The sequence below is a fragment of the Sinohyriopsis cumingii genome, chromosome 19, assembly GCF_028554795.1.
Source record: "Sinohyriopsis cumingii isolate HCF-2022 chromosome 19, ASM2855479v2, whole genome shotgun sequence".
NCBI lineage: Eukaryota > Metazoa > Mollusca > Bivalvia > Unionida > Unionidae > Sinohyriopsis > Sinohyriopsis cumingii.
Window position 1 is genome coordinate 22785261 of NC_142979.1, and position 27541 is coordinate 22812801.

At 34.5% G+C, this 27541-nt stretch overlaps 1 long non-coding RNA gene across 1 annotated transcript in view; it reads left to right on the top strand.

Annotated features, from left to right (window-relative positions):
• Positions 1–11058: 11058 nt before the first annotated feature.
• LOC149775270 (uncharacterized) overlaps positions 11059–27541 on the top strand; it is a 74750-nt gene continuing 58267 nt past the window's right edge. Inside the window, exon 1 of the long non-coding RNA XR_016416517.1 lies at positions 11059–11208. This is a non-coding gene — a long non-coding RNA (uncharacterized LOC149775270). The remainder of the gene's footprint in view (positions 11209–27541) is intronic.

Genomic DNA, 27541 nt, shown 5'->3' on the forward strand with positions numbered 1-27541 from the left:
TACCAATCTTCTTTCTCTTTAATGATTTCGTCGCACATTACATTTTCTACAAAGTCCTGCGCCATTTCTAAGAATATGACGTTCTTCCTGTCATTGCTTGTCTGGATGAGGTTTTGTCTGATGCGGTGTATGTGAACCGTGGCTTCGCTCAATCTGGCAATCGTCGAATACATTTTGTTGATGAGTCCGCGTAAGGTGACAAGACTGTTGAACGTACCGCTATATATGGAAAAAAGCACATACGTGAAGAAGAAAAAAACATCCCTCTGATTCTTTGTTCCGACGTGAAAGAAGTTATGACGAAGAACAATACAGAGAATATGAAAGAGAATATCGATATCTTTTTCAATATCAACAAAGACAACACCATTGCATTTTCAAAACTGAGCATTTTAATAAGACTAACAACCGTGGCTAACTCAAAATAGAAATATGAACAAAAAGTCAATATTGAACATAAAAGTTTTTACAATGCTGACAAGATTGTGAAGTCAATTTGACTTCTAGTGAGCTGAGGCACTGCCACGTTGCCATTGATTAACACTTCGTTTGTGAGCTAAAGAAATTAGATAACCAAAATAATCATTATAACCATAACGTCGACAAAACCATCGTTCTAGTTTATCATTATTTCTAGAGTATTCAAGATCAAAACAGATCACTAAACATTCTAAGGGAAATCAAAGATTGCGTTGATGACGAAGATAAGCACAATAATGCATACAAACCATTTAATATGATTCATTTCAACTCACATTATGGAATTCAGTCGATGCAGCATTTATTCTGCATAAAGTAAATGATATCTTCCAGAGAAGGTAGTCCATAAAAAGGAAAATATTCCATACAGTGGTCGTTGGGAAGGTAGACGGCTACACAGTGGGTTTCTGTTCGATGATTGTCTTCTGTGTTGATGACATAGGCTGGATAATTTTTAGGTTGTGATTGGAAATTTTATCTTCAGTACACACCGCAGGATTTGAAGACGCTTTTTACGAATTATGTGATAGAAGGTGATGAAGTTCACGCATATTCACTCTTTTTCGTTTGTTTTCATCAAATAACACCACACTATTTCGTTGAAAAGTCCTGTCAAGTTGATGAACAATGTTTAGTTTCTTTACTCTGCTGCAAGAGATCTTCGATGTTTTTCGTCACCAGAGAAGTCAATGCAGGTAAGTAGTGGTCATGAGAGACTTCATGCCACTTTCTTCTGGGATGAGAATCCATGCTTCTTCCAGATGCTCTTCCAACCTATATACTTGACTCATTATCATCTATGTTTCGTGTTATTTCTGACTATGATGATCGATTTGAAATTCATAACAAAGTTTCATGGAAAGATCTCTATTCTTTTTAGCCTAGTCACGAGCAAAGCAGGAGACTAAACGTTGTTCTTGTTCTTTCCAACATTACATCATGATTGTATTTTTATCTTCTTGTCTGGATGAAAAACATTATCATCGTCTACCACCATTGGTTGTCCTAGTTCCATCTTTTTTTCTCTTAAATTATTGATTTCCAGAGTAGAGTAAAATTCGTCATAAAATACGTCGTTCATTGTGTTGTTCAGAGCTATTGCAAAATGAACTTAGAAAGAAAGTTGTCCCGAGTTTATAAGGTGGAAATGTACTTCGTCGCTGCCTTGGTCAGTAGTGAAATCAAAGCCCCACAACGAATATCCTCCCATAATCGTCTTACAAAATACCGTGGCTGATGTTGCTACAAAACTATCACGTGGCTTCAAACTGTGTCAAGTAAGATCATAAGTGGTTTTTTTTTCTTTCAAAGTTAGGTTCAAACGGTTTGGTACACAACATACGGACATCTCGAGTCAATTCGATCTTCGACACGATGAAGTGTTAAAACTCAAATGGATTTTGATCCATGGCTTCATTCAGGAATTCATTACTGACGATGAAAATGAGCAAACGTTTTAGTAGCTCCCCTTGGAAAGCAGTATCTTCAATCTTGAACTGAATTGAAGTTACGGTTTTCACTTCCATTCATTGTATCGAATACTTGGCTTTAGTTCTTCGCAACGTGAAACCGATGTCCCTTCCCACTTTAGTTATAAGTTCTACACGACGCACGTAACGTCTGGCTTCTTCAATGATAGTTGTGTATTCAATATTTGCATAAGTCATCAAATCGATCGCGGTTCTACTTCGATTCGGTTCCAGGCGTACATCCAGTCCATTCAACAAATGCTTGTCTTGCAACCACACACTGGAATTCGTGCATCGTCATAATCGAGTTCTGACTTTGAACATTCACAAGAATCTCTTTTTTTCCTGTGTACAGTTGGCAATGAAACACGCCATATTTTCTGACTGGTCCTGTTCTTCTTTTCTTATTCTTTTTTTTTTAAACATGTTTATGAGAGCCGAATGGGTTTTGACGTCTATTTCTGACTCGACCGTGTTGTGGCGTCCAAAAAGAAGTACTGTCTTGCCTGAAAGTGAGAAACAAATACGTCTTGGCAACCCATAAGATCTTTTTTAGGTGGAACAACACAGTTTACCTGCTCTTATGACGACTTCTGTTGGTCTTTGTCCATGACGCCGTTTTCAAGACATCTTTTCCTTTCGCCAACTCGGCATCTTTTAATACTTGCAATCCTCTAGTATCCCCTGATTTTATAATGGGTGTTACCGTGCGAAGAGCTGATTTTAATGTATATCCTAAACCATGTCCTCGCTGTCGAACGATTCCTTGATAGTCACGATACATCGTTTATTACAATTCACTGAAGATTCGAGATCCAAAGGAATTTCACAGTGACTTTGCTTTCGAGAATCTATTAATTTGTTCAAGATCTCCTTTTATTCTCACGTTGACACTGTCAAAACACAATCTACTTACAGCAAGATAATGATGATATACAAATTCGCGGTGAACGTGATACGTGTTTACAACTTCCTCGTTAGTAGCGACGCCTGAATTCAGTTTGAAAGAATCACTCCGCAGTGCAGTTAATATACTTGAAGAACCGATCGTTCTTGCAAACGTGTTTTACGGGATCAGGAGCAATGTAGGCACTCAGAACAAAAAACAAACCAGGACAAAAAGTAAAAGACATTAATCTGCCGTCAGAATATGTGTTTTAAGACGATGGGCAATTTTATCGTCCTCAATCAGTATACTTTTACAATCTTTCTTCAGGGCTTTGCCCAACCGATCGTTAAAAATAGCTCCAATCGTTTTACTCATATGTTGGGCATTAAAATGACACTCAACAGGATTTCTTATGGCAAAGGTTGTCCACTAAGAATTGAATGGTGATGCTTTTTAGATTCTTAAAGGAGATGACCATTTTTGTCCAAATGTTCTTAACGTGTTCCTTCATGGTATATTTGATAGAAGTGTTTGACCTTCACCGATATCGAGGGCTGGAGTAGGAAGACTGATTTCTAGCGGGCGGATTTCTAATGAGCTTTATGAGCCAAATATATAGCTTGGGGTAATTGGTTATGAAACAACATGAAATCTTGTTGAGAAAAACATCCATATGAATGTCGCTCGGAAAGGATACAAAAAATTGGTTATTCACAGTTCGATGGTTCTTGCTTCCGAGAAGAACCACTCCATTTGAAAGGAAAATGATTTTCCAAATGTTCCGAAAGAAGATCGTAGCTACTGAAAGAATTGTTTTTGGTAACTGGCTTGGCCGCAAAGTTGCCGTAATTGTCTATGTCCATAGTATATTTCAAAGAAAGACTAGGAAGAAGATAACCAATGCAACTGTCGAGTAAAAATGTTCACCATTGTTTGTCTTCTTGTTGCAAAGTCAAATTAGTAATCGGCGCTCCAATGGCACAATAAACCACAAAGATTGGAGAAAAAGACGATCTAACTTAAAGAATAGGTTCTCAACGCCACACCTACATTTCGTCCTGACGCAGCAATCCAAGAATAAAACAGGAGATATATTCGTATCAACTCAGTTTTACTTATTTCCTACTTTAGGTATTCTTCAATCGATAATGCTTTCGATATCGTTGACTTTGGCTTCCTTTCTGATCACTCGTTGCAACTCAGGCAAGTATGTGGCTTGTATTACTTCTCCGTTCGTGTCTTCCAATTTAAAGACAGGAGGATCACGTTCATGTGTTTGTCCAGTGACACCCAAAAATTCGATTGTCCAGCTGGGTAAATAACTTTGTCAAATATAGTACGAATCCAGTCTCCAGTATTTAAAGGAGCACTATTGTAAAAGGGTTAAAAACAATGTACTTTGCATTCCTTTTCTCAGTTTAATTCCAAATGTTGACAAATGCTGAAATTAAGCTTCTTTTGAAATTAATATGGCAAAGAGTTGCGTTTAAAGACGTTCAAACTTACCTACTTAGGGCTTTCCTCGTTGTCTAAAATTAGAGCTCGACTACAAGTAATATGATCGTGCGACAAATCAGAATAGTTATTTAAGGCGTAAATGGAGTGAGAGTGGATGTTGATGAATTCGCATTAATTTATGTGATAATTGATCTAAAACGTGTCACATGGAACATTTCTTTAACGTTAGATGAATTAGTTTTGAACAAGGTGTGATAATTATGTTTATCACCCATGCGACAGAGAAATCTACCTGTTTTTCTAACCATACCTTTCCTTTCTCAATCTGGTTATCTCAGACTAGTCGTCTCAGTCATGGTGTCCACGCGCTTGGGACTACTTAATCAAGGGACGCAACCATTGTTGTCCTCTGCTTGTCCTGATGGAGTTGTTTTCCGATCACCCATACGCCGATACTTTGTGAAATTTACCAATATAGTTTCTGGAGGAGAGAAACAAACAGGGCCGGCGCTACCATATAGGCAAACTAGGCAGCCGCCTAGGGCGCTGATTTCAGGGGGCGCATTTTTAATTTTTTTTATTGTTTATAAATTTGAAAATTGATATTTTCCGGGGGGGTGGGGGTGGCGCCAGAATCTAGCCTTGCCTAGCGCGCCAGATAGTCTGGCCGGGTCTGGCGCCGGCCCTGGAAACAAATAATTTACAAAGAGAAGATTTAAAAAAAAAAAACGATAAAGATTAGACAAAAAGAAAATGGACAACAAACTAGGTAACACCTTGTTTCTTACAGGCAGGGGAGCAAAATTCTTAAATGTTTACCCCATTGTGTCTCAGCTGAATCAAACATGTACCTGTAGTCATGACTAATGACAACGAATGCACTTACCAGTCAGAATAATCATTTATCCGACCACACGCTATCCCACGTGCAGATTTCCATGTAGCATATCCCTCCACTACTAATAGCAACTCTTGCCATATTTCCAAGACGAAAATATAAATTTTCCAGGAAACCGTGAACTTGAAAGTTCTGCACATGGTTATCCGCTAGGATCTGTATTTTAGGGTCTTTAATACACGTGGTGATTTTGCAATCAATATTAATTACAACATCAGTATGCCCAAACTGTATCACATTCTCCAGAGAAAAGGAGAGTTATGTACGATAGTGACACATATATCTTACTTACCCATGAAGAATCTAATCACTCATGCTACATTTTACTCTTCGTTATGGACTATATAGAGATGTGTACCCTGTGTCGTTTCATTATTTATAATATAACTTTTCTAAATTGGACCTGATGCAAGCGAAACATTTTCTTGTAATTAATATTTTTAATTACTTATTGTTAATTTCATATAATACCCATATATTAAATGTGATAATACTATCAAATGTTTTATGTTAGTTTTTGTTCACGCGTAAAAATTATGTACTTTGAATGGAATAGTCACGCCACAGACCTCTTTAACGTATTTGTATTAATGCACCGCATGTAAAGATTTGCGCGTTAACTATATTGAAACATTGAAGAGTTATTTTCACTTTAAAGGAAAATATAATCTACGTTAGGGTTTGCACCAAGACAAGGAAATCCCAGTCGCGAAGTTGCGTCATATTCATTATAATACATGAGACACTATCAAGTCCAGATATGCATCGTTTACATTATTCATGTGCATACCGCAATGGTGGCCTAGTGGATGTGGGAGGTCGTGGGTTCGATCCACGGCCGAGTCATACCAAAGAATTACAAAAATGGTACTAACAGCTGCCTTGCTTGGCGCTCAGCATTAAGAGGTTAGTGTTAGGAATGGTCGGCCTGGTGTAAGGATAATGTGACTGGGTGGGACATCATGCTGCGTGTCTGTGGCATGATGCCCCAGTGCTCGACATCACTATAAACTGACACACTGTAAACATCGTAGCAATAAAGCTACGTTAAAAAATCCAAATCACACACACACACACACACACACACACATTCATGCAGAGATGGAAGTAACTGATTTGTATTGTCTCTGGCTTTGATCTTAAGGACTTAGACTGAAGTCATGGCTATGGTATCTCGGGTTACGATATATAACTGGTTCAAGTTTAAAAAATAAACTCTTCAATAGTTTAAACGTTATCCTACAGAAAATAAGCAAACAAAAATACATTTTCCCTTTCATTGATCGTCTTCGCTAGCCAAACTTCCGATATGATGATCCTATCTACACTTTGGCGTATCGAACAGATATTTCTGTGAATTTCACTGGAACCGCAAAAATGAAGTTTTCCAAATTTGAACACTTTTCCTACATGATCAAGATAAGGGCAGCACACAACTTGAATGGACTAATAAATAAGCTATTTTTCATTGCCGGTCCGTGTTTGCACAAATATTTTTCACTTAGATACACCTGTAATAGTTTTCCTCTGGTACATATGCTAGTACTAATATTAGTACCCTTACTCGTACCTCGTGGACAGGGTACTAACATGAGCATATACGTGTTAATGGAGCAAGCCGGGTGTGAATCACACCCGGCGCTCTTTTAGCCCAAAAATAACACTTTAAACACATTCCTTGCACATAATCCAATAAATAGAGTAGTCCTCTTATTTAATACCGGAAGTATCGAAAATCATTGTAGAAATAGTTGTAAAATCTCGTTTACTTTTGTCAGCCGATATTTTCGTTTAGATCGTCCGCCATGTTATTTCAAATAATGATTACTTCCGTTCTCAACCTCGTTTGTTTGTGTGCCATATTAGGACATTGACGCCTTATTTGGAAATGTAAACAAATCGTAGTAAAAATTTGGCGCCGTTTGGGTCAGAAAATCTGCGCATTAAAAGTAAATACGGTTTATCGGCAACTTTGAAATTCACCAAGAAGCGATTATTCGCACTTGATTGATGATAATATAGCGTAGAATATCCAAAATATGGTCTGGCAAGACTTACGTAGAAATGGGGTCACGGCGAGAGTCTCGCGTTGTCTGTCATGGTGGACAGGATAAGGTTAGAATAATCATGCCAATTTATTTTATCGTGTAAGGGCTTAATGAAGTCAAAATAAGCCAAACTTCTTTCACAACATGATTATACTTATGTAGTTGATTTCTACACTGTTTGTTTTTCTGACTTTAGTGATGATTTGTTTTTGCCCCATTACATGATATGGGATCAGTTCGTAGCCTCAACCACAACAAATCAAGTTGAGGCTACGACATCGTAGCTAGTACATATGCATACTTTCGATGTTAAACTTACAAATTATCCCTTTTATCAGTGGCGTCACTGGGGGGGGGGGGTGCGGACCGCACTGGGTGACACCATCAGAGGGGGTGACACCCAAATGACTGTCAATAAAATTTTCAACTTTTGTGCAGGAAGTGTTCCATGAGGGTGACACCATGAGTTACTGTACATGACTGTCTATAAAAATTTAGAATTTTTGTGCAGGAAGTGTTCCATGGGGGTGACACCATGAGTTACTGTACATGACTGTCTATAAAAAATTAGAATTTTTATGCAGGAAGGAGGTCCATGGGGGTGACATCATGAGTTACCGCACTGGGTGACACCAACCCTAGTGACGCCACTGCCTTTTAGGTCAATGTGACCATAACTTTGTGGCTAAAGTCAGGATGTAAAGATGCAGAAGTTATAATTTAAACATATGATTAATTAAACTACTTTCATTGACTTTAGTGTATAGTCTTACAACAAAAAACGAGTGCACCTCACGCATAACTTTGATCTTGCTGACAGGACCATGCAATCGGTTCAGTATAAAAGCCACCAGTTGTATAAGGAATTAACCTGATTGCCTCAGTCAAAATCTTGCAAGCATGCTTTCTACAAAAATCGTTAGTTTTTATTTGTATATTTAATGTAAAAATATTCTCATTTTTCTGTAATACGTCATCGTCAGATGAAAATTCACCAAAGCTGCCCAGTGAGAACTTAAAGGAGACCAGAAACCAATGGAAATATAGAATAATAATAAAAGTACTATAGCAGAAAACCTTATTCTGAAGTATCATCTGCGACCGTAATGCCAATATTTAAATATTGGCCTATCTTCTAGGAGCTGAATTTCCGTGACCTCGTATGCAAATTGTCCGCGCCTATTCGGTTACTTTCGGGATGTGACGTCATAGTAGCGACTCCAGCAGCCCAAGTGGGAGTTGCCAGAGTAAAAGACAATACCGTTTTGCGTTGCTTACGGGTGTAATAGAACATTAAGAAAAGCCTGTTGACATAAAAAAAAAGATCTTTTCCGAAAGATAAAGGCATAATGAAAGAATGGGTACATTATTACAAACGAGTCGATTTCAAAGCAACACCATACAGCACTATGTGCTTGTTACATTTCTCAAAGGAATGTTACGAGAGGGATCATGAAAAAATAGCAGCTCAAAGATACGCAAATGCTAGGCCTAGACTAAAAGTTGGCGCTGTTCCAGACATACCTTTGGACATTTTAAATCCTGGGAAAAGTGTTAAATGTGTGAGTTACGAAAACAGGCAGAAGGACGACTAAGTGACCATAAAATGCAAACAATCAATCCACACATCTTTTATCTAAAAACAGCAGTGCTTAAAACAAATCTGATAGCCCGACACCCTGGGCCCCTTCTGGTTTTAGTTCCGTCCCATCCTGTATTCAAAGTGAGGTGTCCGTCAGGCTTGTCGAAACAAAAATTGTTCGCCTGAGGAAACTTTGATTGCGCTGGTGAAATGAGTGAATGTATTTTCAAGATGTTGACATACATGCCTTAACACGGCACAATCTAAATCAAATCACCACTGTCCTAGGTGAAATTTAGATTTGATTTTAATCGAATGGAAACTTTTCTAAAAATAAGATTCTAAACCTGTCGTGTTTCGAGAAAAGACAATTTTCAGTAATCTTATAAAAATTAAAAAATAAAAAAAAAATGCATTGTATACATGTAGTATGCATAAACGGTAATCTGTAATAATTGGAACTGATATAAAACTATTCCTTGGGAAGTTTAAAAAGCAGCGATTAAAAAAAAAGAGGTCAAAGTTTCACATTAACTGTCTGACAATAGAACGGGGGGGGGGACTATTACCCCCCCCCCCCTTTGCCCCAATGTGCGACCGCCCATTTGACGTGCCTTTTCTCCCTGTGATACGCCTTATTATTCCCCCATGACAAGCCCCTTTTGCATATTCTGGTCAGTTCTGGCTAAATTGCAAAATAGCTAAAGTTTTGATTTAAGTACGCAAACGATAAAGCCGGTGTGACTAATGAACATAATCCTTATCCTTGCATTGATCTTGTGAAAAAGACTGCCCTTCGGACATACTTCAAAGAAACCATGTTCGACAGTGTGTGTATGCGTAAGCACCAGCACTTGATTACCAAATAAACGATGCCTATTTTGTTGTTACTTACAATGCCATGGACTTAATTTTAACAGTTCAAATCTGCAGTCACAAGTTACCGTACTTGTGGCAACTGTTTTTCTCACGTTTTATGCCCCACCTTATTTCCTTAGGTATAAGTCTTAATGCATGTAACACTGTTTGCTGAATAAAATATTTATTCAGAATTAGTTCTTTAGGGCCACATATACTGCATGGTATATTTTGTTTTATTCCTTGTAATTTAATCATGATAATTAAACTTTTCATATACGGTAGAGGAATGTCAGGTGTTAACTGGCCGAGTTTCTTTGGCGGAAATGGAGATGCGATTTTGTTTGCAGAGAAAATTTCAAAGTGATCATTCATTTAAGCTAATTGGTGACAATTTTATTCTTTTAATATTTTTTGATACTATAGTACTGTTGTAGTTGTTTAAAAAAATCTGAAATTTACTTGAATAATGTTTAATCTTCACGTTCTATTTACTGAAGAAGAAAAAAAGAAGAAAAAACTGTTGTATGATATTAATTATTTCGTCTAGTGCCGGTTTAGACGTGTGTGCGTGTGATTTGAATTTTTAACGTAGCTTAAACAATTTTTCAGTCATATCGCTACGATATCTGCAGTGTGGCAGTTTAGACTGTGGATTGCATAGACTGTGGATTGCATACGTTATATTTAAAACTGGTTTGGGGTTGTTTTTTTTTTCTTCTGACAAATGAAAATTGACAGACATAATGTAATAATCGGGACTTCGCTGCGCAAAATTGAGAGATATAACGAGATCGGGAGGTAGAAGAGGAAATACCCCCAAAATCGGGAGGTTTTTCTCCCGGCTTGAGAGTTGACAGGTATGAACCGTCCGGGCTTGTGGAATTTCATTCAGGACTTTTAGTTTATTTAAGTCACCAGCCCGGGGCCGGTGCCTAACAAATTTATTTTAGCACTTATAAGTACAGTACATAAACTATTATATCAGATTGCAGATTCAACTGTTGAATGTGCAACCCAAATGAGGTCTCCTGTCTGCCTCGCTCGCCAATGTTTATGTTTGTATTCGAGGACTACCTAGTATAGCGTCACGGTACCACGTGATCTGTCGTCTCATCAAAACTCGGAAAAACTCGGCAATTTACGGAATCGTGGTATCTTCCACGCAATATAATCACTACCCGCTTACGATATTTAATTTATAAACATTGCAGTCGAATTAAAATCTGTAGAGAATTACATACGTAAAAGGAAAATTTTGATTTCTAGTCTCCTTTAAGTCGGACCTTACGGGAATAACTTAAGGATCGTGTGCAAAGTGAAGGGCGATGAGTCAATGGTCTACGTCCCGTACCCTTTTGAATACTACTGTTCAATGAGAATTTGAAACAGGGAACCATACTATTAAAACGTATGAAGGTTCAACTCCCGGGAAAGAGGTAGAAAACGGAATAAAGAAGAAATTAAAGTTTTGTATCCGAATCAGAGGCAGTCATATTATAGTAATACTGTATGGTACAAAATGGGTTTGTATAACGTTTATGGATGTTCATAGCAGGGACTGTCTTTATTTGTATCGTGTGGACGGGAGTGATTGGATCTAGAGCGGCTCGTATTGTTGCTTACAAAAATGGCTGCTTCCTTGTGCTAAAAAAGATCAGCCTCATTTAGGTGGCGCTATACAGTTTCGCATTTTGCATAGGGTTAGGATTTTAAAGAAAAAGAATGTCCCCGGCTTTCCTCACTGGTTATACTGGCTATTTAAAAAAGACCTTGTATATCTTAGGTATAATGCAAAGAACCTTTAATTCCCTTTATTTTGGTGTATGATTGATGGGTGTACTATGGGTTATAGAGTATACAGCTTGGCCTTACTTCAAATGTGCACCTTTCAAAAAAGTGCTAGCTCTACTTGGTCATTTTCACTTCCTGAACTTCAGAGGTCAATTGTATAAAAAAGAGCCGATAACTTTTTTTACATTTTATATATTTGGTAATTCATTCATTGCACTTTCAGAAGCTGGTATTGTCTAGTCTGGCAAAATTCATTTGCCCTATTTTAATAGCTGCTATGTATAGTGCACTTTAGACTAATTCAGACTGATTTTTTAACACAAGGGAGCAGTCATTTTAGTTAGCAGTGTGCTTAAATCATGTAAAATTTCCAAAAGTACAATATCCAAAAGAAATATCATCCACATTACATTAATGTAGCATAGAGGTATGCAAACATTCCCTCTACTCTGCATGTTTTAAATGCGAACTACTTCACCTTACATACGTCACTCTCTCAAAAGTACATATTATCTGGTGAGCGCCACCATAAAGAAGATGTAGGTATTATTTTTTTATGATTTAATTATGTTTATATGGCTGAAACATTTAAGTCGCAAGCATCAAAACAATCCTTATGAATAATTCTCCTGCCTTTTTCCGCACAGAACAGTATTTATGAGTGTCAGAGTCTCTAACAAGTCCAGCCTACCCCCCCCCCATGATAAAAGTGAGCTATTTTAAGAATGCACATTACATTTTGTAAACATAGCAACCAATGTTATGCTGAATGACAGGAACATGAAACTAGCCAGAATTATTTCTGAGATATCAACAATGAATTTTACAATTAAAAAAGGGAGGTAACTCATCAGCTTCATAAAGGTCAAAGGTCAAAGTGTAACATATTTGCCTATTGTTTAATATGGAAGAAGCGAATTCACTTTCTCTTCATTCATTTTTTTTATTTCATTGCAAATAAATGAAAAGAAACATTTTCATCATATATTTCTGTCACTTATTGCAACAGTTTTAAATTTAAGTTGACTCTATTCCCATATTCTAAGTCTTCTAATTTCCCCATAATTAAGGTCACTACTCACACAAACATACCTCATGGCAAATTATGTAAGCAAGAGAAAAATGATCATAATTAGCTTATTTTCATGCTTAAATGCAATATGAATGTACCATTTTATTCAGAACATCATACATAATTATATGAAAATAAAAAAAAATAATTGCAAACATTTTTTTATTTTCTTTAAGGTGGCGCTATACAGTTTCGCATTTTGCATAGGGTTAGGATTTTAAAGAAAAAGAATGTCCCCGGCTTTCCTCACTGGTTATACTGGCTATTTAAAAAAGACCTTGTATATCTTAGGTATAATGCAAAGAACCTTTAATTCCCTTTATTTTGGTGTATGATTGATGGGTGTACTATGGGTTATAGAGTATACAGCTTGGCCTTACTTCAAATGTGCACCTTTCAAAAAAGTGCTAGCTCTACTTGGTCATTTTCACTTCCTGAACTTCAGAGGTCAATTGTATAAAAAAGAGCCGATAACTTTTTTTACATTTTATATATTTGGTAATTCATTCATTGCACTTTCAGAAGCTGGTATTGTCTAGTCTGGCAAAATTCATTTGCCCTATTTTAATAGCTGCTATGTATAGTGCACTTTAGACTAATTCAGACTGATTTTTTAACACAAGGGAGCAGTCATTTTAGTTAGCAGTGTGCTTAAATCATGTAAAATTTCCAAAAGTACAATATCCAAAAGAAATATCATCCACATTACATTAATGTAGCATAGAGGTATGCAAACATTCCCTCTACTCTGCATGTTTTAAATGCGAACTACTTCACCTTACATACGTCACTCTCTCAAAAGTACATATTATCTGGTGAGCGCCACCATAAAGAAGATGTAGGTATTATTTTTTTATGATTTAATTATGTTTATATGGCTGAAACATTTAAGTCGCAAGCATCAAAACAATCCTTATGAATAATTCTCCTGCCTTTTTCCGCACAGAACAGTATTTATGAGTGTCAGAGTCTCTAACAAGTCCAGCCTACCCCCCCCCCATGATAAAAGTGAGCTATTTTAAGAATGCACATTACATTTTGTAAACATAGCAACCAATGTTATGCTGAATGACAGGAACATGAAACTAGCCAGAATTATTTCTGAGATATCAACAATGAATTTTACAATTAAAAAAGGGAGGTAACTCATCAGCTTCATAAAGGTCAAAGGTCAAAGTGTAACATATTTGCCTATTGTTTAATATGGAAGAAGCGAATTCACTTTCTCTTCATTCATTTTTTTTATTTCATTGCAAATAAATGAAAAGAAACATTTTCATCATATATTTCTGTCACTTATTGCAACAGTTTTAAATTTAAGTTGACTCTATTCCCATATTCTAAGTCTTCTAATTTCCCCATAATTAAGGTCACTACTCACACAAACATACCTCATGGCAAATTATGTAAGCAAGAGAAAAATGATCATAATTAGCTTATTTTCATGCTTAAATGCAATATGAATGTACCATTTTATTCAGAACATCATACATAATTATATGAAAATAAAAAAAAATAATTGCAAACATTTTTTTATTTTCTTTAAGGTGGCGCTATACAGTTTCGCATTTTGCATAGGGTTAGGATTTTAAAGAAAAAGAATGTCCCCGGCTTTCCTCACTGGTTATACTGGCTATTTAAAAAAGACCTTGTATATCTTAGGTATAATGCAAAGAACCTTTAATTCCCTTTATTTTGGTGTATGATTGATGGGTGTACTATGGGTTATAGAGTATACAGCTTGGCCTTACTTCAAATGTGCACCTTTCAAAAAAGTGCTAGCTCTACTTGGTCATTTTCACTTCCTGAACTTCAGAGGTCAATTGTATAAAAAAGAGCCGATAACTTTTTTTACATTTTATATATTTGGTAATTCATTCATTGCACTTTCAGAAGCTGGTATTGTCTAGTCTGGCAAAATTCATTTGCCCTATTTTAATAGCTGCTATGTATAGTGCACTTTAGACTAATTCAGACTGATTTTTTAACACAAGGGAGCAGTCATTTTAGTTAGCAGTGTGCTTAAATCATGTAAAATTTCCAAAAGTACAATATCCAAAAGAAATATCATCCACATTACATTAATGTAGCATAGAGGTATGCAAACATTCCCTCTACTCTGCATGTTTTAAATGCGAACTACTTCACCTTACATACGTCACTCTCTCAAAAGTACATATTATCTGGTGAGCGCCACCATAAAGAAGATGTAGGTATTATTTTTTTATGATTTAATTATGTTTATATGGCTGAAACATTTAAGTCGCAAGCATCAAAACAATCCTTATGAATAATTCTCCTGCCTTTTTCCGCACAGAACAGTATTTATGAGTGTCAGAGTCTCTAACAAGTCCAGCCTACCCCCCCCCCATGATAAAAGTGAGCTATTTTAAGAATGCACATTACATTTTGTAAACATAGCAACCAATGTTATGCTGAATGACAGGAACATGAAACTAGCCAGAATTATTTCTGAGATATCAACAATGAATTTTACAATTAAAAAAGGGAGGTAACTCATCAGCTTCATAAAGGTCAAAGGTCAAAGTGTAACATATTTGCCTATTGTTTAATATGGAAGAAGCGAATTCACTTTCTCTTCATTCATTTTTTTTATTTCATTGCAAATAAATGAAAAGAAACATTTTCATCATATATTTCTGTCACTTATTGCAACAGTTTTAAATTTAAGTTGACTCTATTCCCATATTCTAAGTCTTCTAATTTCCCCATAATTAAGGTCACTACTCACACAAACATACCTCATGGCAAATTATGTAAGCAAGAGAAAAATGATCATAATTAGCTTATTTTCATGCTTAAATGCAATATGAATGTACCATTTTATTCAGAACATCATACATAATTATATGAAAATAAAAAAAAATAATTGCAAACATTTTTTTATTTTCTTTAAGGTGGCGCTATACAGTTTCGCATTTTGCATAGGGTTAGGATTTTAAAGAAAAAGAATGTCCCCGGCTTTCCTCACTGGTTATACTGGCTATTTAAAAAAGACCTTGTATATCTTAGGTATAATGCAAAGAACCTTTAATTCCCTTTATTTTGGTGTATGATTGATGGGTGTACTATGGGTTATAGAGTATACAGCTTGGCCTTACTTCAAATGTGCACCTTTCAAAAAAGTGCTAGCTCTACTTGGTCATTTTCACTTCCTGAACTTCAGAGGTCAATTGTATAAAAAAGAGCCGATAACTTTTTTTACATTTTATATATTTGGTAATTCATTCATTGCACTTTCAGAAGCTGGTATTGTCTAGTCTGGCAAAATTCATTTGCCCTATTTTAATAGCTGCTATGTATAGTGCACTTTAGACTAATTCAGACTGATTTTTTAACACAAGGGAGCAGTCATTTTAGTTAGCAGTGTGCTTAAATCATGTAAAATTTCCAAAAGTACAATATCCAAAAGAAATATCATCCACATTACATTAATGTAGCATAGAGGTATGCAAACATTCCCTCTACTCTGCATGTTTTAAATGCGAACTACTTCACCTTACATACGTCACTCTCTCAAAAGTACATATTATCTGGTGAGCGCCACCATAAAGAAGATGTAGGTATTATTTTTTTATGATTTAATTATGTTTATATGGCTGAAACATTTAAGTCGCAAGCATCAAAACAATCCTTATGAATAATTCTCCTGCCTTTTTCCGCACAGAACAGTATTTATGAGTGTCAGAGTCTCTAACAAGTCCAGCCTACCCCCCCCCATGATAAAAGTGAGCTATTTTAAGAATGCACATTACATTTTGTAAACATAGCAACCAATGTTATGCTGAATGACAGGAACATGAAACTAGCCAGAATTATTTCTGAGATATCAACAATGAATTTTACAATTAAAAAAGGGAGGTAACTCATCAGCTTCATAAAGGTCAAAGGTCAAAGTGTAACATATTTGCCTATTGTTTAATATGGAAGAAGCGAATTCACTTTCTCTTCATTCATTTTTTTTATTTCATTGCAAATAAATGAAAAGAAACATTTTCATCATATATTTCTGTCACTTATTGCAACAGTTTTAAATTTAAGTTGACTCTATTCCCATATTCTAAGTCTTCTAATTTCCCCATAATTAAGGTCACTACTCACACAAACATACCTCATGGCAAATTATGTAAGCAAGAGAAAAATGATCATAATTAGCTTATTTTCATGCTTAAATGCAATATGAATGTACCATTTTATTCAGAACATCATACATAATTATATGAAAATAAAAAAAAATAATTGCAAACATTTTTTTATTTTCTTTAAGGTGGCGCTGTACAGTTTCGCATTTTGCATAGGGTTAGGATTTTAAAGAAAAAGAATGTCCCCGGCTTTCCTCACTGGTTATACTGGCTATTTAAAAAAGACCTTGTATATCTTAGGTATAATGCAAAGAACCTTTAATTCCCTTTATTTTGGTGTATGATTGATGGGTGTACTATGGGTTATAGAGTATACAGCTTGGCCTTACTTCAAATGTGCACCTTTCAAAAAAGTGCTAGCTCTACTTGGTCATTTTCACTTCCTGAACTTCAGAGGTCAATTGTATAAAAAAGAGCCGATAACTTTTTTTACATTTTATATATTTGGTAATTCATTCATTGCACTTTCAGAAGCTGGTATTGTCTAGTCTGGCAAAATTCATTTGCCCTATTTTAATAGCTGCTATGTATAGTGCACTTTAGACTAATTCAGACTGATTTTTTAACACAAGGGAGCAGTCATTTTAGTTAGCAGTGTGCTTAAATCATGTAAAATTTCCAAAAGTACAATATCCAAAAGAAATATCATCCACATTACATTAATGTAGCATAGAGGTATGCAAACATTCCCTCTACTCTGCATGTTTTAAATGCGAACTACTTCACCTTACATACGTCACTCTCTCAAAAGTACATATTATCTGGTGAGCGCCACCATAAAGAAGATGTAGGTATTATTTTTTTATGATTTAATTATGTTTATATGGCTGAAACATTTAAGTCGCAAGCATCAAAACAATCCTTATGAATAATTCTCCTGCCTTTTTCCGCACAGAACAGTATTTATGAGTGTCAGAGTCTCTAACAAGTCCAGCCTACCCCCCCCCCATGATAAAAGTGAGCTATTTTAAGAATGCACATTACATTTTGTAAACATAGCAACCAATGTTATGCTGAATGACAGGAACATGAAACTAGCCAGAATTATTTCTGAGATATCAACAATGAATTTTACAATTAAAAAAGGGAGGTAACTCATCAGCTTCATAAAGGTCAAAGGTCAAAGTGTAACATATTTGCCTATTGTTTAATATGGAAGAAGCGAATTCACTTTCTCTTCATTCATTTTTTTTATTTCATTGCAAATAAATGAAAAGAAACATTTTCATCATATATTTCTGTCACTTATTGCAACAGTTTTAAATTTAAGTTGACTCTATTCCCATATTCTAAGTCTTCTAATTTCCCCATAATTAAGGTCACTACTCACACAAACATACCTCATGGCAAATTATGTAAGCAAGAGAAAAATGATCATAATTAGCTTATTTTCATGCTTAAATGCAATATGAATGTACCATTTTATTCAGAACATCATACATAATTATATGAAAATAAAAAAAAATAATTGCAAACATTTTTTTATTTTCTTTAAGGTGGCGCTATACAGTTTCGCATTTTGCATAGGGTTAGGATTTTAAAGAAAAAGAATGTCCCCGGCTTTCCTCACTGGTTATACTGGCTATTTAAAAAAGACCTTGTATATCTTAGGTATAATGCAAAGAACCTTTAATTCCCTTTATTTTGGTGTATGATTGATGGGTGTACTATGGGTTATAGAGTATACAGCTTGGCCTTACTTCAAATGTGCACCTTTCAAAAAAGTGCTAGCTCTACTTGGTCATTTTCACTTCCTGAACTTCAGAGGTCAATTGTATAAAAAAGAGCCGATAACTTTTTTTACATTTTATATATTTGGTAATTCATTCATTGCACTTTCAGAAGCTGGTATTGTCTAGTCTGGCAAAATTCATTTGCCCTATTTTAATAGCTGCTATGTATAGTGCACTTTAGACTAATTCAGACTGATTTTTTAACACAAGGGAGCAGTCATTTTAGTTAGCAGTGTGCTTAAATCATGTAAAATTTCCAAAAGTACAATATCCAAAAGAAATATCATCCACATTACATTAATGTAGCATAGAGGTATGCAAACATTCCCTCTACTCTGCATGTTTTAAATGCGAACTACTTCACCTTACATACGTCACTCTCTCAAAAGTACATATTATCTGGTGAGCGCCACCATAAAGAAGATGTAGGTATTATTTTTTTATGATTTAATTATGTTTATATGGCTGAAACATTTAAGTCGCAAGCATCAAAACAATCCTTATGAATAATTCTCCTGCCTTTTTCCGCACAGAACAGTATTTATGAGTGTTAGAGTCTCTAACAAGTCCAGCCTACCCCCCCCCCATGATAAAAGTGAGCTATTTTAAGAATGCACATTACATTTTGTAAACATAGCAACCAATGTTATGCTGAATGACAGGAACATGAAACTAGCCAGAATTATTTCTGAGATATCAACAATGAATTTTACAATTAAAAAAGGGAGGTAACTCATCAGCTTCATAAAGGTCAAAGGTCAAAGTGTAACATATTTGCCTATTGTTTAATATGGAAGAAGCGAATTCACTTTCTCTTCATTCATTTTTTTTATTTCATTGCAAATAAATGAAAAGAAACATTTTCATCATATATTTCTGTCACTTATTGCAACAGTTTTAAATTTAAGTTGACTCTATTCCCATATTCTAAGTCTTCTAATTTCCCCATAATTAAGGTCACTACTCACACAAACATACCTCATGGCAAATTATGTAAGCAAGAGAAAAATGATCATAATTAGCTTATTTTCATGCTTAAATGCAATATGAATGTACCATTTTATTCAGAACATCATACATAATTATATGAAAATAAAAAAAATAATTGCAAACATTTTTTTATTTTCTTTAAGGTGGCGCTGTACAGTTTCGCATTTTGCATAGGGTTAGGATTTTAAAGAAAAAGAATGTCCCCGGCTTTCCTCACTGGTTATACTGGCTATTTAAAAAAGACCTTGTATATCTTAGGTATAATGCAAAGAACCTTTAATTCCCTTTATTTTGGTGTATGATTGATGGGTGTACTATGGGTTATAGAGTATACAGCTTGGCCTTACTTCAAATGTGCACCTTTCAAAAAAGTGCTAGCTCTACTTGGTCATTTTCACTTCCTGAACTTCAGAGGTCAATTGTATAAAAAAGAGCCGATAACTTTTTTTACATTTTATATATTTGGTAATTCATTCATTGCACTTTCAGAAGCTGGTATTGTCTAGTCTGGCAAAATTCATTTGCCCTATTTTAATAGCTGCTATGTATAGTGCACTTTAGACTAATTCAGACTGATTTTTTAACACAAGGGAGCAGTCATTTTAGTTAGCAGTGTGCTTAAATCATGTAAAATTTCCAAAAGTACAATATCCAAAAGAAATATCATCCACATTACATTAATGTAGCATAGAGGTATGCAAACATTCCCTCTACTCTGCATGTTTTAAATGCGAACTACTTCACCTTACATACGTCACTCTCTCAAAAGTACATATTATCTGGTGAGCGCCACCATAAAGAAGATGTAGGTATTATTTTTTTATGATTTAATTATGTTTATATGGCTGAAACATTTAAGTCGCAAGCATCAAAACAATCCTTATGAATAATTCTCCTGCCTTTTTCCGCACAGAACAGTATTTATGAGTGTCAGAGTCTCTAACAAGTCCAGCCTACCCCCCCCCCATGATAAAAGTGAGCTATTTTAAGAATGCACATTACATTTTGTAAACATAGCAACCAATGTTATGCTGAATGACAGGAACATGAAACTAGCCAGAATTATTTCTGAGATATCAACAATGAATTTTACAATTAAAAAAGGGAGGTAACTCATCAGCTTCATAAAGGTCAAAGGTCAAAGTGTAACATATTTGCCTATTGTTTAATATGGAAGAAGCGAATTCACTTTCTCTTCATTCATTTTTTTTATTTCATTGCAAATAAATGAAAAGAAACATTTTCATCATATATTTCTGTCACTTATTGCAACAGTTTTAAATTTAAGTTGACTCTATTCCCATATTCTAAGTCTTCTAATTTCCCCATAATTAAGGTCACTACTCACACAAACATACCTCATGGCAAATTATGTAAGCAAGAGAAAAATGATCATAATTAGCTTATTTTCATGCTTAAATGCAATATGAATGTACCATTTTATTCAGAACATCATACATAATTATATGAAAATAAAAAAAAATAATTGCAAACATTTTTTTATTTTCTTTAAGGTGGCGCTATACAGTTTCGCATTTTGCATAGGGTTAGGATTTTAAAGAAAAAGAATGTCCCCGGCTTTCCTCACTGGTTATACTGGCTATTTAAAAAAGACCTTGTATATCTTAGGTATAATGCAAAGAACCTTTAATTCCCTTTATTTTGGTGTATGATTGATGGGTGTACTATGGGTTATAGAGTATACAGCTTGGCCTTACTTCAAATGTGCACCTTTCAAAAAAGTGCTAGCTCTACTTGGTCATTTTCACTTCCTGAACTTCAGAGGTCAATTGTATAAAAAAGAGCCGATAACTTTTTTTACATTTTATATATTTGGTAATTCATTCATTGCACTTTCAGAAGCTGGTATTGTCTAGTCTGGCAAAATTCATTTGCCCTATTTTAATAGCTGCTATGTATAGTGCACTTTAGACTAATTCAGACTGATTTTTTAACACAAGGGAGCAGTCATTTTAGTTAGCAGTGTGCTTAAATCATGTAAAATTTCCAAAAGTACAATATCCAAAAGAAATATCATCCACATTACATTAATGTAGCATAGAGGTATGCAAACATTCCCTCTACTCTGCATGTTTTAAATGCGAACTACTTCACCTTACATACGTCACTCTCTCAAAAGTACATATTATCTGGTGAGCGCCACCATAAAGAAGATGTAGGTATTATTTTTTTATGATTTAATTATGTTTATATGGCTGAAACATTTAAGTCGCAAGCATCAAAACAATCCTTATGAATAATTCTCCTGCCTTTTTCCGCACAGAACAGTATTTATGAGTGTCAGAGTCTCTAACAAGTCCAGCCTACCCCCCCCCCATGATAAAAGTGAGCTATTTTAAGAATGCACATTACATTTTGTAAACATAGCAACCAATGTTATGCTGAATGACAGGAACATGAAACTAGCCAGAATTATTTCTGAGATATCAACAATGAATTTTACAATTAAAAAAGGGAGGTAACTCATCAGCTTCATAAAGGTCAAAGGTCAAAGTGTAACATATTTGCCTATTGTTTAATATGGAAGAAGCGAATTCACTTTCTCTTCATTCATTTTTTTTATTTCATTGCAAATAAATGAAAAGAAACATTTTCATCATATATTTCTGTCACTTATTGCAACAGTTTTAAATTTAAGTTGACTCTATTCCCATATTCTAAGTCTTCTAATTTCCCCATAATTAAGGTCACTACTCACACAAACATACCTCATGGCAAATTATGTAAGCAAGAGAAAAATGATCATAATTAGCTTATTTTCATGCTTAAATGCAATATGAATGTACCATTTTATTCAGAACATCATACATAATTATATGAAAATAAAAAAAAATAATTGCAAACATTTTTTTATTTTCTTTAAGGTGGCGCTATACAGTTTCGCATTTTGCATAGGGTTAGGATTTTAAAGAAAAAGAATGTCCCCGGCTTTCCTCACTGGTTATACTGGCTATTTAAAAAAGACCTTGTATATCTTAGGTATAATGCAAAGAACCTTTAATTCCCTTTATTTTGGTGTATGATTGATGGGTGTACTATGGGTTATAGAGTATACAGCTTGGCCTTACTTCAAATGTGCACCTTTCAAAAAAGTGCTAGCTCTACTTGGTCATTTTCACTTCCTGAACTTCAGAGGTCAATTGTATAAAAAAGAGCCGATAACTTTTTTTACATTTTATATATTTGGTAATTCATTCATTGCACTTTCAGAAGCTGGTATTGTCTAGTCTGGCAAAATTCATTTGCCCTATTTTAATAGCTGCTATGTATAGTGCACTTTAGACTAATTCAGACTGATTTTTTAACACAAGGGAGCAGTCATTTTAGTTAGCAGTGTGCTTAAATCATGTAAAATTTCCAAAAGTACAATATCCAAAAGAAATATCATCCACATTACATTAATGTAGCATAGAGGTATGCAAACATTCCCTCTACTCTGCATGTTTTAAATGCGAACTACTTCACCTTACATACGTCACTCTCTCAAAAGTACATATTATCTGGTGAGCGCCACCATAAAGAAGATGTAGGTATTATTTTTTTATGATTAATTATGTTTATATGGCTGAAACATTTAAGTCGCAAGCATCAAAACAATCCTTATGAATAATTCTCCTGCCTTTTTCCGCACAGAACAGTATTTATGAGTGTCAGAGTCTCTAACAAGTCCAGCCTACCCCCCCCCCATGATAAAAGTGAGCTATTTTAAGAATGCACATTACATTTTGTAAACATAGCAACCAATGTTATGCTGAATGACAGGAACATGAAACTAGCCAGAATTATTTCTGAGATATCAACAATGAATTTTACAATTAAAAAAGGGAGGTAACTCATCAGCTTCATAAAGGTCAAAGGTCAAAGTGTAACATATTTGCCTATTGTTTAATATGGAAGAAGCGAATTCACTTTCTCTTCATTCATTTTTTTTATTTCATTGCAAATAAATGAAAAGAAACATTTTCATCATATATTTCTGTCACTTATTGCAACAGTTTTAAATTTAAGTTGACTCTATTCCCATATTCTAAGTCTTCTAATTTCCCCATAATTAAGGTCACTACTCACACAAACATACCTCATGGCAAATTATGTAAGCAAGAGAAAAATGATCATAATTAGCTTATTTTCATGCTTAAATGCAATATGAATGTACCATTTTATTCAGAACATCATACATAATTATATGAAAATAAAAAAAAATAATTGCAAACATTTTTTTATTTTCTTTAAGGTGGCGCTATACAGTTTCGCATTTTGCATAGGGTTAGGATTTTAAAGAAAAAGAATGTCCCCGGCTTTCCTCACTGGTTATACTGGCTATTTAAAAAAGACCTTGTATATCTTAGGTATAATGCAAAGAACCTTTAATTCCCTTTATTTTGGTGTATGATTGATGGGTGTACTATGGGTTATAGAGTATACAGCTTGGCCTTACTTCAAATGTGCACCTTTCAAAAAAGTGCTAGCTCTACTTGGTCATTTTCACTTCCTGAACTTCAGAGGTCAATTGTATAAAAAAGAGCCGATAACTTTTTTTACATTTTATATATTTGGTAATTCATTCATTGCACTTTCAGAAGCTGGTATTGTCTAGTCTGGCAAAATTCATTTGCCCTATTTTAATAGCTGCTATGTATAGTGCACTTTAGACTAATTCAGACTGATTTTTTAACACAAGGGAGCAGTCATTTTAGTTAGCAGTGTGCTTAAATCATGTAAAATTTCCAAAAGTACAATATCCAAAAGAAATATCATCCACATTACATTAATGTAGCATAGAGGTATGCAAACATTCCCTCTACTCTGCATGTTTTAAATGCGAACTACTTCACCTTACATACGTCACTCTCTCAAAAGTACATATTATCTGGTGAGCGCCACCATAAAGAAGATGTAGGTATTATTTTTTTATGATTTAATTATGTTTATATGGCTGAAACATTTAAGTCGCAAGCATCAAAACAATCCTTATGAATAATTCTCCTGCCTTTTTCCGCACAGAACAGTATTTATGAGTGTCAGAGTCTCTAACAAGTCCAGCCTACCCCCCCCCCATGATAAAAGTGAGCTATTTTAAGAATGCACATTACATTTTGTAAACATAGCAACCAATGTTATGCTGAATGACAGGAACATGAAACTAGCCAGAATTATTTCTGAGATATCAACAATGAATTTTACAATTAAAAAAGGGAGGTAACTCATCAGCTTCATAAAGGTCAAAGGTCAAAGTGTAACATATTTGCCTATTGTTTAATATGGAAGAAGCGAATTCACTTTCTCTTCATTCATTTTTTTTATTTCATTGCAAATAAATGAAAAGAAACATTTTCATCATATATTTCTGTCACTTATTGCAACAGTTTTAAATTTAAGTTGACTCTATTCCCATATTCTAAGTCTTCTAATTTCCCCATAATTAAGGTCACTACTCACACAAACATACCTCATGGCAAATTATGTAAGCAAGAGAAAAATGATCATAATTAGCTTATTTTCATGCTTAAATGCAATATGAATGTACCATTTTATTCAGAACATCATACATAATTATATGAAAATAAAAAAAAATAATTGCAAACATTTTTTTATTTTCTTTAAGGTGGCGCTATACAGTTTCGCATTTTGCATAGGGTTAGGATTTTAAAGAAAAAGAATGTCCCCGGCTTTCCTCACTGGTTATACTGGCTATTTAAAAAAGACCTTGTATATCTTAGGTATAATGCAAAGAACCTTTAATTCCCTTTATTTTGGTGTATGATTGATGGGTGTACTATGGGTTATAGAGTATACAGCTTGGCCTTACTTCAAATGTGCACCTTTCAAAAAAGTGCTAGCTCTACTTGGTCATTTTCACTTCCTGAACTTCAGAGGTCAATTGTATAAAAAAGAGCCGATAACTTTTTTTACATTTTATATATTTGGTAATTCATTCATTGCACTTTCAGAAGCTGGTATTGTCTAGTCTGGCAAAATTCATTTGCCCTATTTTAATAGCTGCTATGTATAGTGCACTTTAGACTAATTCAGACTGATTTTTTAACACAAGGGAGCAGTCATTTTAGTTAGCAGTGTGCTTAAATCATGTAAAATTTCCAAAAGTACAATATCCAAAAGAAATATCATCCACATTACATTAATGTAGCATAGAGGTATGCAAACATTCCCTCTACTCTGCATGTTTTAAATGCGAACTACTTCACCTTACATACGTCACTCTCTCAAAAGTACATATTATCTGGTGAGCGCCACCATAAAGAAGATGTAGGTATTATTTTTTTATGATTTAATTATGTTTATATGGCTGAAACATTTAAGTCGCAAGCATCAAAACAATCCTTATGAATAATTCTCCTGCCTTTTTCCGCACAGAACAGTATTTATGAGTGTCAGAGTCTCTAACAAGTCCAGCCTACCCCCCCCCCCCCATGATAAAAGTGAGCTATTTTAAGAATGCACATTACATTTTGTAAACATAGCAACCAATGTTATGCTGAATGACAGGAACATGAAACTAGCCAGAATTATTTCTGAGATATCAACAATGAATTTTACAATTAAAAAAGGGAGGTAACTCATCAGCTTCATAAAGGTCAAAGGTCAAAGTGTAACATATTTGCCTATTGTTTAATATGGAAGAAGCGAATTCACTTTCTCTTCATTCATTTTTTTTATTTCATTGCAAATAAATGAAAAGAAACATTTTCATCATATATTTCTGTCACTTATTGCAACAGTTTTAAATTTAAGTTGACTCTATTCCCATATTCTAAGTCTTCTAATTTCCCCATAATTAAGGTCACTACTCACACAAACATACCTCATGGCAAATTATGTAAGCAAGAGAAAAATGATCATAATTAGCTTATTTTCATGCTTAAATGCAATATGAATGTACCATTTTATTCAGAACATCATACATAATTATATGAAAATAAAAAAAAATAATTGCAAACATTTTTTTATTTTCTTTAAGGTGGCGCTATACAGTTTCGCATTTTGCATAGGGTTAGGATTTTAAAGAAAAAGAATGTCCCCGGCTTTCCTCACTGGTTATACTGGCTATTTAAAAAAGACCTTGTATATCTTAGGTATAATGCAAAGAACCTTTAATTCCCTTTATTTTGGTGTATGATTGATGGGTGTACTATGGGTTATAGAGTATACAGCTTGGCCTTACTTCAAATGTGCACCTTTCAAAAAAGTGCTAGCTCTACTTGGTCATTTTCACTTCCTGAACTTCAGAGGTCAATTGTATAAAAAAGAGCCGATAACTTTTTTTACATTTTATATATTTGGTAATTCATTCATTGCACTTTCAGAAGCTGGTATTGTCTAGTCTGGCAAAATTCATTTGCCCTATTTTAATAGCTGCTATGTATAGTGCACTTTAGACTAATTCAGACTGATTTTTTAACACAAGGGAGCAGTCATTTTAGTTAGCAGTGTGCTTAAATCATGTAAAATTTCCAAAAGTACAATATCCAAAAGAAATATCATCCACATTACATTAATGTAGCATAGAGGTATGCAAACATTCCCTCTACTCTGCATGTTTTAAATGCGAACTACTTCACCTTACATACGTCACTCTCTCAAAAGTACATATTATCTGGTGAGCGCCACCATAAAGAAGATGTAGGTATTATTTTTTTATGATTTAATTATGTTTATATGGCTGAAACATTTAAGTCGCAAGCATCAAAACAATCCTTATGAATAATTCTCCTGCCTTTTTCCGCACAGAACAGTATTTATGAGTGTCAGAGTCTCTAACAAGTCCAGCCTACCCCCCCCCCCCCATGATAAAAGTGAGCTATTTTAAGAATGCACATTACATTTTGTAAACATAGCAACCAATGTTATGCTGAATGACAGGAACATGAAACTAGCCAGAATTATTTCTGAGATATCAACAATGAATTTTACAATTAAAAAAGGGAGGTAACTCATCAGCTTCATAAAGGTCAAAGGTCAAAGTGTAACATATTTGCCTATTGTTTAATATGGAAGAAGCGAATTCACTTTCTCTTCATTCATTTTTTTTATTTCATTGCAAATAAATGAAAAGAAACATTTTCAT